The following is a 19,293-nucleotide window of genomic DNA, read 5'->3' as shown; positions in this document are numbered from 1 at the left end:
TGCTTCTGGAGCCTAATTGAGCTTTTCCTAGCCTCTCCTTGTATGAATATTTCCAATGGAGGTAGGCTTAGCAGAGTTTCTAAGGCATTTGTAGGGGTTGTTCTCATTGCCCCTGTGATACACAGGTTTGCTAGTCTTTGTATGCTGCCTAATGTTCGGGGAGCTACTTTTTGTTGAGCTTTCTTCCACCAGATTAGTGATCCATAGGTTATTCTGGGTCTTATTACAACTGCTGAATATGATGAAATGGCGATATGTGAGACCAATTTGATTGGTAATGATTAATCTTCAGATTTATCACCTGGAGATGCCCAAGTTCATGCTCTCTTGAGTGCAGTTTGGAGGAGGCGATGTAATGAATTGGGCTGGGATTTACACTGGAAGACGAACCGTACTCCATATTGGTGAAGGTAACCTCACTCAGTCCATTATGTCCACGAAATTATCGAAAAAATTATATTATATTATACACCTCTCAAACTAGTGATCTTATTGGGATTTTCAATGTTGGATGACAATGCTACACCTCACAGAGGCAGAATTGTTCATCATAAAACCTGGGAATTTACAATCTGCTCCTTCCCCCATTGTCTCCAGACCTCCATATGTGGGATACTTTGCAAAGAAGGCTTTTCGCCATCCGCGGTCAGCTGACCTGCAAAAACTGAGTTTAGGTTGCAATACCTATGGAGTGAAATTCCTTATGAAATTCGTGACAATCAGAGGTTGTATTAGCTAACAGAGGACATTATACACGGTATTAATTATTTAAAAAAAACATTGCGTCCAAAAAACAAAATTATTTAATTAAAACCTTCCAAAATTCTTTAATTAAATTTTCCTTCAATAAAAAACAATTTCTTATACATCTTAAGGCAATTTATAATAAAAAATAAAACAAAAATGCTAGGGAAAGTAAATACTACAAAATTGTGCAATTTATTTATGTATGACATGAAAGAAACTATGTTGATTATGTCCATATTAGGAATGGAAAATTATATGGACAAATTTGCTGCTTAATAGATGAGTTTAAAACTGAATTTCTGCATTTAGAATGCAATGTTTTTTATTTTATGAAGATAGTAAATTTAAAACAAACACATGTTACTACTTCTGTTATTTAAGTTTTTATTGAGCACTCAAACCATGACTATCAACTACGAAATGTATACGCCAAATCACAATAAAAGAATAAGCTCGCACAACACAGAAGCCCGTGGATGACCAGGGTGATTGGTAAAAAGTTCATACTTTTCTTGAATATTTCGTATTTAACATAGGGGTGCTGCAAAATGGAAAACCAAGTCATGTTCAGCGCCATGGCTAAAGACATTAACGTGCACCTCAACTTCTCTAGGGAATCCAAGAAGACAAATGTGAAGAAAGGGACGGTGGCCATCACTCGTCCCAGACTGTCCAACAGAAGCTGTATTAAGATGATACTGTAACTGTATATGGGCGGATGATCGAGAGTATAGAAAATCGCCCGGGTGCTATTGTCTTTCGGATAAACGTAAATGAACAGCGAGTATATACGGGCCCGTTCCAATTTCATTATTTGCTTAAAAGAGGTGGAGTAGTATAATTGATCCCGGTATACCAACGTCACGCTATATTCACCAGGTTCCAACTGAAAGATATTTTTATTCAAACGCTGGTAAATCATTTTCGAAGTTGGACGGTTTGTAAATATCAAAAACATTTCATTGTACACGATTTTCGGACTAGAGACGGAGATGATTGTCGCAAACGAAACGTCTACCAAACCGAACCTTTTGTCTAAAATATGAGAAACCAAAATTTTATTTGTGTTATTTTGCCAAATTAAGTAAGTGGCAATACTATCTCTTTTTAACCTGACATTAAAATCGGAACCATCTTTCCCGTGAATAGATATTGTTCTTGTATCTTGTTCGGAAGACATGAATATATCGTTTACTGACTGTTGGCTAAATTTTTGTAAGATTATCGGTTTGATTTCTAACCATTTCGCTGAGAGCTCAATGGTTTCGTTGATCGAGTTGTAAAATCTTAGGTGCGCGCAATTTGACGGGGTTTGTGAAACGTGACGTGTTCTGATGATTTGATAAAACATCACGACGTTCGCCGATATAATCAATGCGTATCCTATGTAAAAATAACTCCATTCTGTCCTCAGTTTGTTTCTTAGTGCTGGAAAAAAGAAAATATGGAAAATCGGAAACATGAAGACATCGAATAAAAAGGAAAGTTTGCTTGGGATGAGGGTGTATAGTTCATTTTTCAACACGTCTGAATTTTCATACTGGTTACGAGTGAAAATTAATAGAGTGTATACCAACATAGAAAACATAACTCCGGACAAAATTATAGGAAGTACACTGAAAAATTTTATGGTCTGGGAAATTACGATTTCAGGCGAATCCATCGATGCGTAATATTTGAAGTCTTTCTTAGTTCTCATCATCGAAGCTTTATGAACTGCCGACGGCTCGGGCTGGATACCGGCAGACGGGAACATTACAGTCGATCCGGATTTGTTTAATGGCCGGTTAAATAGCACCTGCGAATTCTTCTGCATAGATTGCAGCATTACGTTATCATACTCGTTCGACGATTGGCGGCCGCCAATTTTTTTCTTTCTCTTAAAAGAACAGATGAGACACTTCTTTTCGTATTTACGTTTCCAGGCTAATAATGCACATTTTATGCAGGAACAGACGATACCGACGTGAGTAGGGTTTTTATCGAAAATCACGTTAAAATAACATATGTACAGAAAGAAGTACGCGACAGTTATAAATATTACAAGTACGTATTTTACAGTCGACACATCGCCATGGTCGTAGTAGTTCATGATTTCGCACAAGCCCCTACCCATAAATTGAACGTACACCAGGCTGAATATAAGATTTCTCGTTTCGTCTTCGAACATCGGTACCCGACAATATTCCATGACCAAAACCAACCTTGGTATCGACGTACATATGAACGAAACCAAGCAAACGGTCAAAACGATACGGGCGATTGTCACCACCGTATGGAAGTCGGAAAATTTCCCTGAGTGTCCGATAAAAAAGCATATCGCAGAGACAACGGCGAAAAACAAATTTAAAATGATCGGGACCGTTTTGCCTATGTAAGAGTCCGTAATGATACCACCGAAAATTGCCACAACTGCCATTGTTGCACCCATCCAAGGCTGAATGAAGCTTTCCAGCGTATCGGCGAACATAAGAGAATATTCGTTGATTATGCTTACATGAATCTCCACCTTCATGATTCCTAAGGCGAACGATAGCATGCCTTCACACAGAAGTATCAACAATTTCCCTCTTATGAGCGACATAATAAATTTAAATTTGATGAAAAACAAAGCTTTGTTTCTATCAGAAATTACTTGTAAAACATAAACATATGATATTTACGAACCATTTTTCATATGTTGTTTTACTACCCCGGTATAAAAAATAAAATAAGGAAGTTCAATAATTAATCATTTAAAAAAAAAACACTATTGCATTGGCGTTTATAAGGCTAGACTCAAACTTCAATTTCATACTTGTATAAATTATTTGCTAGTACATCGCACTCAAATTAAAATAAAATACAAACTAAGTGTTTCAAAATTTTTGAAGCTGGGCACTGCAGGTCTGTGAGATTGTGCGGATTACCAAATTTACGTTTCCTTTCAACCTCCTGACTTACAAGTTGCAATTGTAAGAGTCCAGAACTTAATAAGGGCGTAAGGGGGGCGTCGGTGGCGTTGACAGGGCGCTCATCTCTGTAAGGTAAAAGGTCCCGGGTTCAAATCCAGCGGCCCTGCATTCAAACCCGACATACTTACAAATAAAATGTTAAAAAACGCCGGCACCCTGAGGGTTTATATGACCTCTGCTGTTATATGACCGTCGTAAAAAAACGTTATCACTAATTTAAAAAAAGTATTAAGGCTAAAAAAAAGGATTAAGGCTAAATGTATCCTCTGTGGATCCCCACGTGGGGTGGGGGCGTACAAAATGTTCCAAATTTATTTGACCTGGCATTTTTGTACTACTACACATTTTTTGATTTGAAAATAGATTTTTTTATCCATATATTTTGAAGAAATATCTTTAATTTTTGACTAAAAATCGTTTTATGGAATTCCATGTTCTAGCGGGAGTGTACAAGTTAAAACATTAATAAATAAAAAATAATATTTTTCCCGACACACGGGCACCTGCTGCAGAGAAAGTTTGCTCGATGTGCCCCACATACTGAAAACGTCATGCCTTGGCTCCCTACAGGGAGCGTGTAGGCATGCCGTCAAATCTGAAAGTGGTACTCGAGCATTGCAGCGAGTTTCTGGGTCCCCTGTTCCGCTTTTTAGGGGAAATTGGGTTTTTTATTGTACAATATGTCTTATGTGTTGTGTGTGTATGTGTGTATATGTTTTGTCTGAGTGCATGTATTTATTAGCGTGAATGGCGAGGGGTGATGGTGAAATATAACGTCTTTATTGCCCCTCGAACGTTGAGAGCGTATGAGTGTGTGTTCGGGGTCGATGGCGGAATATTTATAAAAGTATATCATCGACCCCAATCTAGATTAGTTTGAGTATAGGTCGGTGGAGGAATATCAAGTACTCCACCGACCAAACGGAATGAGTGTACTGTATGGATGTACTTATGCGTATGAATGTAGTGTTTGAAAGAGCAAATATAGCTGGGGGCTGAAATGACCTAGATGTTGGAAGCCCCAGTCAAAAAAAAAAATCCCGTATGAATAGTTCGATTCTAAATAAAAATTCATGATAAATTTAAAACCGAATGACTCGTGTTAAAATAGGGGGCAAATGATGCAAACCCGCACTATCTAGCAAACATGGAGATATTCATTTTTTAAACAAACTTTTCTCGTCATTTCTCCATTTTAATCCAGTTCCATACTCTTTAACCATGGAAAGACATCATCTTAACCAAAAGTTCGCAATATTATTGTGAGAATGAGTCATCCAGGCCTGGTAGTGGATCTCAGCGCATTACGACGCTAAAGGAACACAGAAATATAATCATTGCTGCAAGGCGGAACACTTTCCATACTGCCCGCCAGACCTAAATGAAGTACAAGGTGTTTTGGCATGGCCTTGATCAACAGAAACGATACGTAATCGTTTATGGGAAGTTGGTCTCACATGGTATGCCTCTTTGAGACGACCTGCAGTACAGCACGCCACCAGCAACTCAGTAGAATATGTGCAGCGAGGGCCTAGAAGAGAATACCAATTGGAATGCTTGGAATGCCTGTACATAGCAGACGCCGAAAAGTCTACCGAGAACAGGGGATGCGTCCAATGCCCTACTTCATGGTGCAGTTCGGAGGAGGCGTTGTAATGGTCTGGGCTAGTATTTACACTGGAGGACGAACTGGATTCCATATTGATGAAGGCAACTTCAACCACGGTCCGTTATGTTCAAGAAATTATCGAGGAATACATACCTCAAACCAGGGATCTAATTGGTCGGGATTTTCGATTTCTGGATGACAATGACAGACTTATGGGTAGGGTTGTTCATCAGTGTTTATAAAACCTAGGAATTTCCCGTCTGCCCCTTCCCCCATTGTCTCCAGACCTCAATCCCAAAGCAAATGTGGGATGCTTTGCCGAGAAGGATTTTCGATCGCCATCCGTCGCCAGTTGACCTGCAACAACTGAGTGCAGCGTTGCAACATCTATGGATTGAAAATCCTTATGAAATTAGTGACGACCTTATTAATAGTATACCTAACAGGTGCACAGATACTTTAGCTAACAGAAGACATTATACACGGTAATAATTGCTTAAAAAAATATTATGTTCAAATACAAAATTATGGAATTAAAACCTTTTATTTTTCAAAATCCTTTAATTAAATTTTCCTTCAGTAAAAACATAATAATTTCTAATAAATTGTAATATAATTTATAATAAAAATAATATAAAAATGTTAGGGAAAATAAATACTACAAAATTGGCAATATTCCTTCTCATATTTGAGCAGTTTATTTGACGACTAGATGCGGCTTTTTTGGATTTGATTCATAATATTTTTGAATATATTTAGCCTTAAATTCAGGTCTTGAGCTTTTTAAATTGGGCTTAATTTGAATGTCGAAAGGTCCTAGGCTGTTGTTTGGATCCCAGTTCCTTCCTCATTTTTAACCTCCCATCCCCCTGTCAGTAATCTCCCTATTTCATTCCAACGTCGAGATACTTGGGACAGTTCCTGATCAATCCTGGAAGCCCAAATATTTCTCGGATTTCCCGCCGCTGTTTTCCTTCCATCAGTTCCGTCGTACTACCTTCTCCCCTTTTTGTCTCCTTGTTTCCTTCATTACTCTCACACACTTTGACTACGGATGTGTTGTCACTTGTGAGCTTGAAGATAAACTTAAACATCTTTTTTCGTTTTTACTTTTCGACTCCGTCTGCGCAAGGAGAACATGTCTGATCTGTATACAGACTCGAAGTGGTCCGTCGAAGTGCCTTCCTACCGCAGTCATTTGCCTTGGCTTCTTCCTCTATCAAATATCTATGAGCTCCTCATTTTAAAATCATGTGTATACTTCCAGTTGGCTAAATTGTCTGAATGCAAAACTGTTCATTTCAACTGGGCATTTTCCCTTAGGAACAATCTTTTAATGATTGGGGCAAAAGATGTACGGCAGGCACAAGATACTTAATATCCTAAAGGATATACACCCAAGACTATGCAGATGACATTGTCATACTAGTCAGGGGAAAATTCGATTTAAAAAAAATTTTTCATTAAAAGAGCTCACTCAAAGAGCACTAAACCTGGTGGAACAATGGTGTTTAAAACGGGGACTTAAAGTAAACCGCTCAAAAACCAACTTAATTGCTTTCACCAAGAAAAGAAATAAAGAAATACAAGGATTATGTTTCTATAACGAAATGCTGCAACTAAAAAATGAGGTCAAATAACTAGGAATAATCTTTGATAAGAAATTAACCTGGAACCCTCACTTGCAACAGTAAAGTAAAAAGTAAAATATCGCTAATGACCACAAGAAGGACCCTAGGCAAATCTTGGCGATTAAAACAGAAAATGGCCTATTGGCTATACACGGCAGTAATAAGACCCGGAATAACCTAAGGACCACTAATCTGGTGGAACAGATCTCAACAAAAACTAGCTACTCAAACATTAGGCAGCGTACAAAGACTAGCAAACCTATGTATCACAGGGGCAATGAGAACAACCCCTACAAATGCATTAGAAACTTCGCTAAACCCTACCTCCATTGGAAATATTCATACAAGGAGAGGCTAGGAAAAGCTCAGTTAGGCTCCAGAAACAATTAAATTGGAAAGGAACTAAACAATTCGGGCATACAACCATAATCAACAAAATTTGACACTCATTATTAGAAATGGGGCCTGATTATATGATCCCGGAAACATTCTTCACAACTTCCTATAAAGTCTCAACGGACTACAAAGGAGAGGAAGAACACAGGAGAGCATCGGGTACAATGATATGGTATACAGATGGCTCCAAAACAAACGAAGGGACCGGATCAGGCGTTTTCTGTACAAACCCAGAACATGAGCAATCAAACTCATTAGGGAAGTACATTTCGGTCTTTCAAGAGGAAATACATCCCATCAATCCTCGTAAGATCCGATAGCCAAGCAGCCATTAAAACATTAGAATGTAAAAGAATCACATCAAAATTAGTCAGTGAATGTATCCAAAATCTACAAAACCTGGGGAAACACAACAACCTGATGATATCTTGGGTGCCAGGGCACAGAGGAATTTTGGGTAACGACAAAACAGTCTGGCCAGAGGAGGATCTGCAAGAACAGGCCCTGAACCTTGGGATAACAAAAACAAACATAGAATTATCTATCGCAGAATGGATCCAAACAAAACAAAAGAGAAGTGGATAAACTCTAGCGGTGCTAGAAATAGTAAACTTATAGTGAAACAACCATCACCCAGACAGACAAAGCGTTGCTGCAATTGGAGAGGGCCAAACTAAGAGGAGTGGTAGGACTGGTCACTGGCATCTGAGAAAACATCTACACAAAATGGAAACAGCCACCCATATCTTCGAAAGCGAAGCAACAGCTCAATGGAGATTCAACCTAACGTACGGAAAAAACTTAGAGAATCTAATTGCAGCAGCGACAGTCAATGACCTGATCCTTCTAAGGAGAAAGATTGAGTCTATTGCACTGAACTAAGGAACTAGGAAGGTACAAAAGCCAGAAGGCTGCAGTTCCTGGGGAGCGCAAACCCCGCTTCCTAGTATCCTTTTTTACCATAGCATACCAAAGGATAAATGGGGTGATCTAATTAAACAATTTGAAAAATCACTATTTTTCACTGGACATTAAATTCCAGCTTTAACCCTATTTCAGACAAATTAACAGGTTTGACATGGAGGAACCCTAAAAAATAATTGCATTAATAAAATACTTATCTTTTGTCAACTCAGTAATTTTACTGTAAAAACCCCATCATTTGCTATAAAAGACATAAAATATAAATTCCAACCCAAGCACTATTGCCAATTTTGTTTAAAACTAAACATAAGATACAATAGATCACTTTTTTGAATGTGAGTTCTTCGTTTCCGATCGTAGTAAATATAGGTAGGTCGGTGGAGGAATATGAATATCCAAATCCTAATCAGAAGGAGTGTAATGCATGAATGTATTTATTTGTGCGACTGACTTCTAATTTAGGTCTTTGGGGGCTGCAATGGCTTAGTTTTCGAGGGATACTAGCAACCCAGTGACATAAAAGGGGTGGGTGAACATCAGGGGATGTATAGACACGAGGGTCACCACATCGGGGAGTGACAACTCTTCGGGGTGAAAGTCCGAAAAAATAGTAAAAAAACACTGATTGTTCTGTAATTCTACATTCCTTGCATGTTTGGATATTCGACATCATCAATCGTCAATAATTATTATCCAGACCATCTTCTATTCGAACTAGAAACAACTCACCACTCGAACCACAAACATACCGATTGAAAAAGACCTGAAAAGAAAAAGGTTCAGATAGGACAACTTATAGGCTGAACCTGAAATTAGGTCATTTGGCTAAAAACAACAATCAGATTGTCCGTTCCTTAGAAGTAGTATTTCGTTCAGTTTAGCTAGAGTTTTTGTAAAAACGGTAATTTTAATACACTAGCATAAAACGACATAAAATGCTGAAACGTGTCTGGCAGATAAAAACCGGCGAGAAAAGGCATATCATGACCATTTGGGACTATCAAATTGCAGTTATCTAATGATTATTAGTTTTTAGAGTGTAAAAGTGTTGTAATACTTAAGTTTATGCTTAATAAACGGGAATTTGCTGAAAACCTACATAGGGCTGTTGATTCGTCCTCAGCAGAAGTAGGCTTCCACTGTAAACAAGGAGAAATCTGGCCTATTTCCACGAGTGTCAATCCGAGACGTCTCAGGAAGATTCTTTCGGGCTCGGTCAATCAGGCAAGATCGCCAATTAAACGCGTATCCGGCCGAGAAGAGTCGAGGGGAAGAAAAGGCCAAAATTAAATCGGTTTCCCTTTCTTGGTCTGAGAACCCCGTCCCCACCTGAGAAGAAAGTAAAGGAGACTTCAACGGAGGCGGTGGGGGGGACGCTGGAGATCGAAGAAGAAAGCTGGTCCAGAACCGTGCCACTTCCCGTCCAGTTCGTGTCGTCCAGGAACCTCATGGATACTTTAAAATCAGGTATTTCATAAATACGTGCTTATTTAAGATTTTTTTTTGTCAGGATGTATTTCTTGAGATTGCCAAGTTTTTAACCGGGATTTACCAAGACTGACCAATTTTCGCTGAAGACACGGATCAGGTCAGTTCACCCACATGACCAGCCGGCTATTCAGTCCGAGATGAGGCTGCTCTGATGTTTTCATTTTAATAAGAGCTCGTCATAACGGAATTTGTTAACCATATACCGTGAATCTTTTAATAATATCATACTTATTACTGAACTTTTTCTACCAATAGTATTTTGTACAATATTTACAAATGATAGGACGTGTGTGAAAATCGTTGCCGCAAGCCACAAATGATTAGCTTAACAATAATTTGACTCTGTTGGTCAAACATTGATAGACAATATTTTGCTGAAGTCGCGAGGAGCGGTCAAGAATGAGGTAGTTTAGAAAAACACCTTTTTCATGGTTGTGCGGATGTTTCGACCTTTATTCGGATCATCTTCAGGGCATAAATGTGGTACTATTCTTTTGGTGTCATATTGGTTTTGTGTGAAAGTGCTGGTAGACAATGTTGTCAAAATTAGCTTAAAAGCTTTCAACTTAGTTAAATTTTTAACTAGATCCACCTTCTCCCAGATACTGTTTGTTTTGCTTATTTTAAAACTTTTAACTTTATTTTTGTAATGGATATTCGTTTATTTATACTTTGACGATGAAAGATCGCAAAAGATATGAAAATAGTGGTCGCATTTCAAAAATCTTGTCGTAAGGCGCTAATGTTCCGTTTTTATCTTAAATCGGCGGAAAAAGTCGATTTTGAACTGTCTCGCTAATAAAATTGAAAACTACATAGAATTAAATTTTATAAAACGAAAAGAAAAAGAAAAGAAGAAGATAAGAAAGATTAAAACACAAAATATTTATACGTACTTTAAAATAATGTTATTTAGTCTAGAAAATGAAGCGAAATGAGTCTTCTGTTCTTGTATGGACGTAAAAAAAATAAATAAATAAATAAAAATTTTAAAAAATTAATTAAAACCCAGTTTAATTGTATTCAATATAGTTTCCAGAAAAGTAAACTTTTATGATGATCGATCCGTGTGGACGGATTATCTTTTATTATATTTATGCTTCGGCTATCTTTTTAATTGGTAACTACGTTAAATTTGAGATGAATTTTCCAGGCTTGGAAAAAGCTAATATTTTTCGGTGTTTCTGAAAAAAAGCCCGTTTGTAAGTACCAGCGGCCATGCATTCGAACCCGGCATTAACAGTTGCGGCCCCTGACATTTCTTATTCTTTGATTATATAAAATGTGTATGTACTTTTTGATTAATTTTCAACGGTTTAGATATTTCGATGTTAACATGTTATTCACTTTTCTCTTTCTCTCTCCTGTCTCTGTCTCTCTCTTCGAGCGCTCTGTTTTCCCTTCCTATCTTATTACGTTAAACCTGTATGTACGTTTATTTATTTATTTTTCTCTTTATATAGATTTTTATTTCGCTCCTCTCTCTCTCTCTCTCTCTCTCTCTCTCTCTCTCTCTCTCTCTCTCTCCCTCTCTTTCTCTCTCTCTCCATATTTCCTTTTCTCTTTCTACCTGCCTTTCTGTCTGTCTGTCTTTTCTTCCTTTGTTTTATCTGTCCTGTCTTATTTATCTTTAAACTATGTACACTTTTATTAATCCATTTCACTCTTCATATATATTTTCGCTCTCTCTCTCCCTCTGCTTATAAGTTTTGTGTTGATATTTACATATAAAACATTCACTACGAATTGCCATAGTGCGTATTGCTGACCCATAATTTTTTTTTTATTAAATCCGTTATTTATGCTCCTCAGAATAATTTGGAAATTTTTGTCCACGTGGACCTAGTCAAACACCTGTTGTTTCTGAGTCTCTGCCAGTTGAATTTTTATCTTAAGGAACTTTGCTGTTTTTTGTTTTTCTAATAAATATGTGTTCATTACCATTTTAAAATTTTTCTGGTTCTAACGAACATCTTCTCTGCCCAGTTTTTATGTATTGGTTAATATGGTATAGAAATGTAAAGAAATCTCATAAATGCTGGATTCGTTCTGAACGAGCCACGAATAAAGCACTACTCCATAATATACTTAAATACTTAGGTATATCTACCTAAGTATTTAAAAGTTGGAGGCATTTTCTCATTTTTTAAACCTCCTTTGACAAAAGAAAGTCATGAATTTGGGCAAGCATTTTTTTTTCGAACAATAAACTTAATCAATTTGAAAATCTCTGCAGACAGAAAATTGATTCAGTCAAGAAATAGGATTTTAGTATTATTGTAGAAATACGACGTGCTTTTCAAGATCGCAAGAGGAATACATATTTTTTTATGAATCATTACACAAAGTTTAATTGAAAATTGACTAGATAATTTGTCATATTGGTAATATCGTTATTGATTATTATACGAAAACTATATGATGATAGATTATTAAAACACTTTAAAAAAGTAACATTTACTTTAGTTCATGATGTATGACAATTTAAATTATCTCTCGAGCAAATTCTCAGAAATGCGAGTATTTAAATTTGATAGTAATTTAACAAAAAGGTCATTTCAATGAAAAGATCGACTTAACTTTGAGTTAAAGAAGAAGGAATCTTTTTTCATTAGTATCTTAAAATGATGATTATATATTGAAAAATAATGTTTTACAGAGTCGACTGTTTTCTAATGACTAAATGAATTTTATATCAGGAAATATTGGTAATGAAAAAAAAATAGAAATAGTTTGGTTCGCTTCATGAGGTGGTTACTTTTTATTGACCTGCTATTTTAAATTGATTCAATTTTTTTTACTATTTCTAATTATTAACTAACAATCGGTGGCTACTTTCTACCACGAAAGTTATGGAATAGATTAACTATTTTTCTTTTCAATAATCGCCAGTCAGGTTTACCACCAACAGACCAGAAAATGATCATTTCTTCAAAAGAAATAGTTTACAAAAAATATGTCCTTTTATACAATTGATTTTAACTTCATTTTAAAGTAATACTTCTATCCATAAAAGATCCATAAAAGACAATCTAAGAATCGTGTCACATTGGTAAATTATTGTAAAGCCTTAAAAAAAAATTTAACGAGAAGTTTCACTTCTCGCTACCTTCATTACTGGAGTTGGTTTGTTTGCGAAAATGTTGAAATGCTTAAATTCTTATATCAGACCAAAACAAAAGGCTAGGCAGACTAAAATGATCAAAAACGGCCAAATTACAGGTTCATCATCCCTCACACCTCAAGAAGTCAAATATCAATATGATCTTCGTAAAATAAAAGTGTCTTATGATCTTTGGATATATATTGAAATTAGACCGTCAAAGGGATCCTTATGTTCACCCTGAGTGAATCGACACCAATGGGTGAGATTTTTCTTTCGGGTTGTTCGTTAATGAGTCGCGAAAGTTTTCTATTTCGATGTACAAGTTACACGGTAACCTATATGCCACATGGTGTGTTACATATCCTTGCTCTCCTCCCCCTCCGATGGTTTTTGTTGAAACAACCTGGTTACACGCTCCTTTGCAATTGAACATCGTTAGAAATCCTCGCACTTTACGGAACATTCACAATTACAAACCCCACGACAGAGGAACAATGTAAAATTATAATTAAATTGTTGACAAGTGGTTGGACGTTTGTTGGCTGTTCTTAGCTAAGCTTTGAAAGACCATACCTATTTTTTACAACATTGACCACTTTTCCCATGCGCTACGAACGTGGGATCAGCGATTTTAACATAACTTTTTTTGGTGATACTAGACCAACGGGCGTTTTGCCTATGAGCCAATAAATGTTTTTAAAAATTAATTTTAAAATTAATTAAGGTTTTTAGTTGAGATAAAAAAAGTCAATGGCACGAGCGAGATTCGAACCCAAGATCTTCGGCTAGATTCGCCGCTCCTCTACCACTTGAGCTATTGTGACCTCGATCCACTCGGACACTAACTTCCCATCTCAACCTCACCTTTTGAATTTTCCCTCCTTTTTGCCAATTTTTAAATGTCGTGTAATCGGATTGGATTCTCGACGACAAATGAAATGGCCACGGAGAGCTTTAGTGAAGTATATTTTATTTTAAATCATTAAATTCACTAATTTCGTGGTCCACTTGACCAATTAATATATTACAATTAATTAAGGTTTTTAGTTGAAATAAAAAAGTCAATGGCACGAGCGGGATTCGAACCCACGATCTTCGGCTAGATACCCCGCTGCTCTACCACTTGAGCTCAAGACAAAATGACGATAATTCGAATCTTGAAATAATTGTCAAAGAGTCTCAATTCCTCAGAATTAGGATAAAAGAGGTTCTTCACACTACAATGGAAATGAATAATTTTTAAAATTTAGACAGATACTATGGACCTCGGATACTGGGCAATGTTAGGACTGCGTCGGTTTTCAAGGAAATTTGAAAATCGCCTGTAAAAACTTAAATAAGTCAGGCAGTACACATATTAATGATTGCTTTGTAAGTTCTATATAGATTGTTAAATCAATTGTACAAATATGTTTTTCATAATGTGAAATTAATATAGCCCCTGATGATGACCTTAAAATACGTAGAAAGCTTAACAGTATCAACTGAATTTGCATTTTTCTTCAAGACCATACCTTGACCCAGAGTGAAAAAAAGTGGTCGATATTTCTAATATTTAAAACAGGAACTTACATTTTAATGCATTATAAAAAAAGGAGGAAAGTGGCGTCGGTGGCCGCAACGGTTTAGGCGTTAACAGTTAATCAATGTAAGGTAAAGGTCCAGGGTTCGAATCCTGCGGCCCTGCATTACATACAAAATGTCTTTTTTCAAAAACACCGGCACCCAGAGAGTTTATATAACCTCGTTTAAAAAGAGGGTGAAATCAACGCAAACTTTTTATTGTAATCTGATAACATAATGTATTTAAGGTGTGCCATTACGTGAAATTTATTGGTTTTAAACACCTGTCAAATTTCCGCCAGATCGATGGAGTCGTTTCAATGTTTTCAGTATTTATGTGATTTTCGAGAAAAAAAAAATATCTGAGTCATTTGGGAGGCAAAATACTTTGGTGTGAATTTTTTCCCCAAAAAGTATGTACTTCGGGGGTTTTTGGGTTGCGAAAAACGGATTTCAAGTAGGTGTCTTGCTAAAAAGATATTTTAAGCTACGTTGCAAAGTCGCTCGATCACAACGCCAAAATTTATTTGGCGCGTTGCCTTAGATTATTGCAGTACCTAATTTGTGAGTAGAAGTAGGGTAAAATATTTTTTTAGTATATTATTAAGTAGTAGTAGTAGTAGTAGTAAACGAAAAAAAATTGATATTCGTTTTTTACACCCCGAAAAACTCTCGAATGCACGTTTTTCAGAAAATCAAAAATTAGTTTTGTCAATCATATTTTTGTTGATTTTTTCCAAAATTATAAAAATTATGATAAGTTTGAAACCCCATATTCAATTCACAGAAGTTTTTCAGGATAGTACACCCCTATAAGTTACATGAAATAACATAATCCCACCCAACAAGAGATCTAATATAAAATTTAAAGACGTTTTGTTAAATTCATCCTTATTTTTCCCCCTTATAATGACATATACTGTAAAACTTGGTAACATAGCCTGAAAGAAGATATATTCGCCTTTCCAACGGTCGTAATAACGTTGAATTTAAGAAAATCGAGAAGTCTTATTAATTGCTTAAATGGAACACCAGTCAAGGGCGAGAAAAGAATTTCTCTCGGCTGATAGACCCAAAAAATTTATTTTTTCTTGCTATAAAAAATTATGTTTAAGGGCTTTATAAATGGTGCTTATAATGAATCTGAGTTTCTTTCCATCAAACATGGCTTTTGACCTACTGGAAGTGGCTATTCGTTTTTGTTACTTTTTATATATATTTATTTTCTTATCTTTGGTAAAAATCGACTGTTGATGTAACACCTTTGAAATATTGCAAAACAAAGGCTGATAATCATGAAAACATGTAAATTAGCGAAAATATATTTTTATCTCGGCTCCTACGATCCCCTGGCAAAACGTTCGGACACGGCTCCAATATTTTTCGACCTAGTACCACCACAAAAAGTTCATTTAAATCGATGATCTCGTCTTCATAATAATTATTTATTGCTGTATTGACTACTATGAAAAGACGCCTGTAGGTCGAAGTAATCAGTTGTTAAACATTAACCCTTTTTTGAAAATATTTCGAATACTTTTAAAATTACGTTTATGCCTACCTATTTTGAAAGAAAATACATAATTTACGTTGTTAACAAATATGAACATTTATTTATCAATATTTTTAAACTTTTTTTACTTTGTTTATTTTTATCTACATTACGGGCGTTATGTAGAAAGCTACCCACTGGCAGCCGCTATGGATCAATAAAATGATGTTAATCATTTAAGAGGTATCTTCTCCATATTCTTTTCAGATGTTTACATAGTAATTGTGGGGAATGCAGTATTGTATAAGCTTGGGGCCCGTACATCCAAATAGGTTTGAGTAGGTATGTATACATCGAAAGTTTTGATTTTAAGGCTAATTGTCGGTTAAGTAGGTAATAAAGCATTTTAAATCGTTTGTTGAGTGTCTGTTTTTTGATCGTGTGAATGGATTCCAAGTTAGACTTCTATCAAATGTAATTCCTAAATAGCTGACTTTGTAGGATTGAGGAACAGGTTCATTTTATACGTAAGTATATACTAGGACAAGTGCCACGGCGGAGGTGATATGTGACTTTGAGGGGTTAAACTTTATTTTCCAAAGATTGCTCCATTTTTCAATAGGTAATATGTTGTTTTGTAACATAAGTGAAGCTTGTGAGAAGAGGGATGACTTGTTAATATGGCGGTGTCATTGGCGTATCTGGCGATAGGTGTATTCTCTTTTGTGGACATATCAGAAGTAAAAATTGTGTATAACAGCGGAGCGAGTATTGACCCTTGTGGCACACCGGCAAGCACTTCATCCATCTCAGAAGTCTCCGTACTCTGGTTTACTTCGAAAAATTTCTACTTAAGAAATGTATAATCAGCTTGGGATAAAAATAATTTTAATTTTTTGTAATAATCCCTCATGCCATACTTTGTCGAAGGGCTGAGAAACATCTAGAAACACTCCAGTCGTGTACAGATTCTGCTCGAGACATGGAGTAATGAAATCTGTAACTCTGTGAAGTTGATGAGTAGTGGTATGATGGGTACGAAAGCTAAATTAATGGTCTGGTAAGAAGTAATTTGAAGTACCAATAGAGAAATTCTTCCGTAAATTAATTTTTCAAATAATTTAGAAGGAACGGGTACCAAACTAATAGGACGATAAGATGATAGGAAGCTTAAATTTTTATGGGGTTTTGGGATCGGTTTAACGAAAGTTTCCATTGTATGGAAAAGTTTGTAGAACTCAAAATTGCGTTAAATAAAGAAGTTAGCGAAGGGTCTTTCTCGACATTCTGACGAAGGAACTTGTTTTCTTTTAAAATTGCTTTATATCTGATTTTGAACATAAAAATTATTATATTGAAGACAGCTGTTAATCATATGAATATCTATAAACTATAATTTGTCTGTATTCCTTTTGTTTAACTTGAGAAAAAATATTATGCAAGGTATACAGTATTTAAAAAAATAGATATGAATATAAAATATTAATATAACTATATAAACTATTGATATAGTGAAGGATATTTGGAATTTATATTTAAACTTTCAGGTATAATTTAGTCGTTTAATAAGTAACGTTAATACGTTTAATAGTGCTTTCCTTGGTTTCTTTTTAATTTTTTTTTTAAATTTAGATTTGAAAAGTAATCCATTATATTTAGTTGTCTATTGACCAAATTACTTCTTTCAATTAATTAATCTTTTTATGTGAGGTTTTGGTTGAAGTGAAAAAAGCTAGTGCCATGAGTGGGATTCGAACCCATGACCTTCGGCTAAATACGCCGCTGCTCTCCCACTTGAGCTATCGTGCTTCGATCGCCCATGACACAAACTTCGCCTGCGACACAAATTTTTCATTTCGAAAAAATTGTGTATATTGAGTTAGATGTTCAAAAATATTAAAAATGGTTAGATGTTTAAAATTGAGTTAGATGTTTAAACAGTTAAGAATGGGCGAACTCGACTGGCTTATAGAGGATGTGTGTTTGATGGTTTTGATACCTACATTGATTGAATCTAAGATTTTGGTTGAAAAATGGCACAAAAAGGCGGGAAAATTCGAAAGGTTGTAGGTTGAGATGGGGATTTGGTGTCCGAGTGGATCGAAGTCACGATAGCTCATGTGGTAGAGCAGCGGCGTATTTAGCGGAAGGTCGTGGGTTCGAATCCCGCTCGTGGTACTAGCTTTTTCATTTCAACCAAAACCTTATATAAAAAGACTAATTAGTTGAAAAGTAAGTGAAAATTCCAAAGGTACGTTTTGCCTAGTGATTCAATATCTTTCTTAACTGAAATAATTGAAATCCTACCGTTAGGAAAAAAATCGATATTACCACATGTCGATTTTAGACCAGATATATTCTTGTGGACACATAGATAGCTCTAGTTTTTTTGTATGTTTACAACGCGTTTTAACCGACGTGAAACGCAGGTCTGGGGTTCGGAAAACTTCCGTGTATTGTATTGTAACAGGAGGAATCGTTATTCTTAATAGCCGTAACACCGTTTTCCTCCTTCCTAGGGTGAGAAAGCCGAGGAATTCGCCGTGATGGTCGTTTTCAAAAAACCGGCCGCTTTCTCGTGCCAAGCGCCCCGGGGTTTGTAAAGCTCTCGTGGAAAATGTTTAAATATCGCTTCAAGTTCGGCCTAAAGCCACGACCCGCTTTCGACTATCAGAGCTCAGTTTCAGCTGACTGTGTTTTTTTGTTGTTGTTGACATTTTTCACCAAGCCCATTTGAATCAACTCTCTCTGGTCGTAAATTCTACATTAAACTCTGTAGGATGCAGTTCTAGTCTAAAAACGGCGACAATGCAAAGCCACACATTTCACATCAGACCTCTTCTAAAAGTAAAGCACTGGATTTGAACAATACCGCCCGGACCTCGCACCTTCAAACTACGACTTGTAACAATATGTATCTGCAGGACGTTAAGATTAGATGACTGAATGTCAGCAACCTTAAATATCACATCACTTACATAATTTTATAGCCAAAATTGGTATATTAAACAAATAGATAAATGAAATTGAAAAGAAAACATTAAGTTCGAACTTTAGAGTTCTTTTTCTCCTTCGCCAGGTCTTTTCATTCAAATGTGTGAAGTTTGTAAATTATTAATAATGTTTCAAAATTCTGATGAATTAGTTAATAGCACGAGTAGTCTATCCAACAGGCTTTATCTCTGATTTTTTAAATAAAAATTGAACTTGCTGTCAATTGTAATGGCTAAGTAACTGATTGCTTCAGATTTAGGGATTTTTTATTTTTTATTAATTCATTTATTACATACTTCAAACAGGGAAGCAGCTCCAAAATAAAAAAGTAATACATTAGGTAAAAACAGTGTATAAAAAGTAAACAGACAAACATGACAACAGTC

At 35.9% G+C, this 19,293-nt stretch overlaps 1 protein-coding gene across 1 annotated transcript in view; it reads left to right on the top strand.

The window, feature by feature from the left end:
* Window positions 1-9,678: 9,678 nt before the first annotated feature.
* Window positions 9,679-19,293, top strand: part of LOC106662165 (espin) — a 127,968-nt gene continuing 118,353 nt past the window's right edge. Inside the window, exon 1 of the mRNA XM_014386014.2 lies at window positions 9,679-9,728. The gene's annotated coding sequence lies outside the window, so the exon portion shown is untranslated. The remainder of the gene's footprint in view (window positions 9,729-19,293) is intronic.

Source organism: Cimex lectularius, unplaced genomic scaffold, assembly GCF_000648675.2.
Source record: "Cimex lectularius strain Harlan isolate CLEC.00 unplaced genomic scaffold, Clec_2.1 scaffold122, whole genome shotgun sequence".
NCBI classification, from domain to species: domain Eukaryota; kingdom Metazoa; phylum Arthropoda; class Insecta; order Hemiptera; family Cimicidae; genus Cimex; species Cimex lectularius.
The sequence above is the reverse complement of the archived record's forward strand: the minus strand, read 5'-3'. Positions and strand labels throughout refer to the sequence as shown.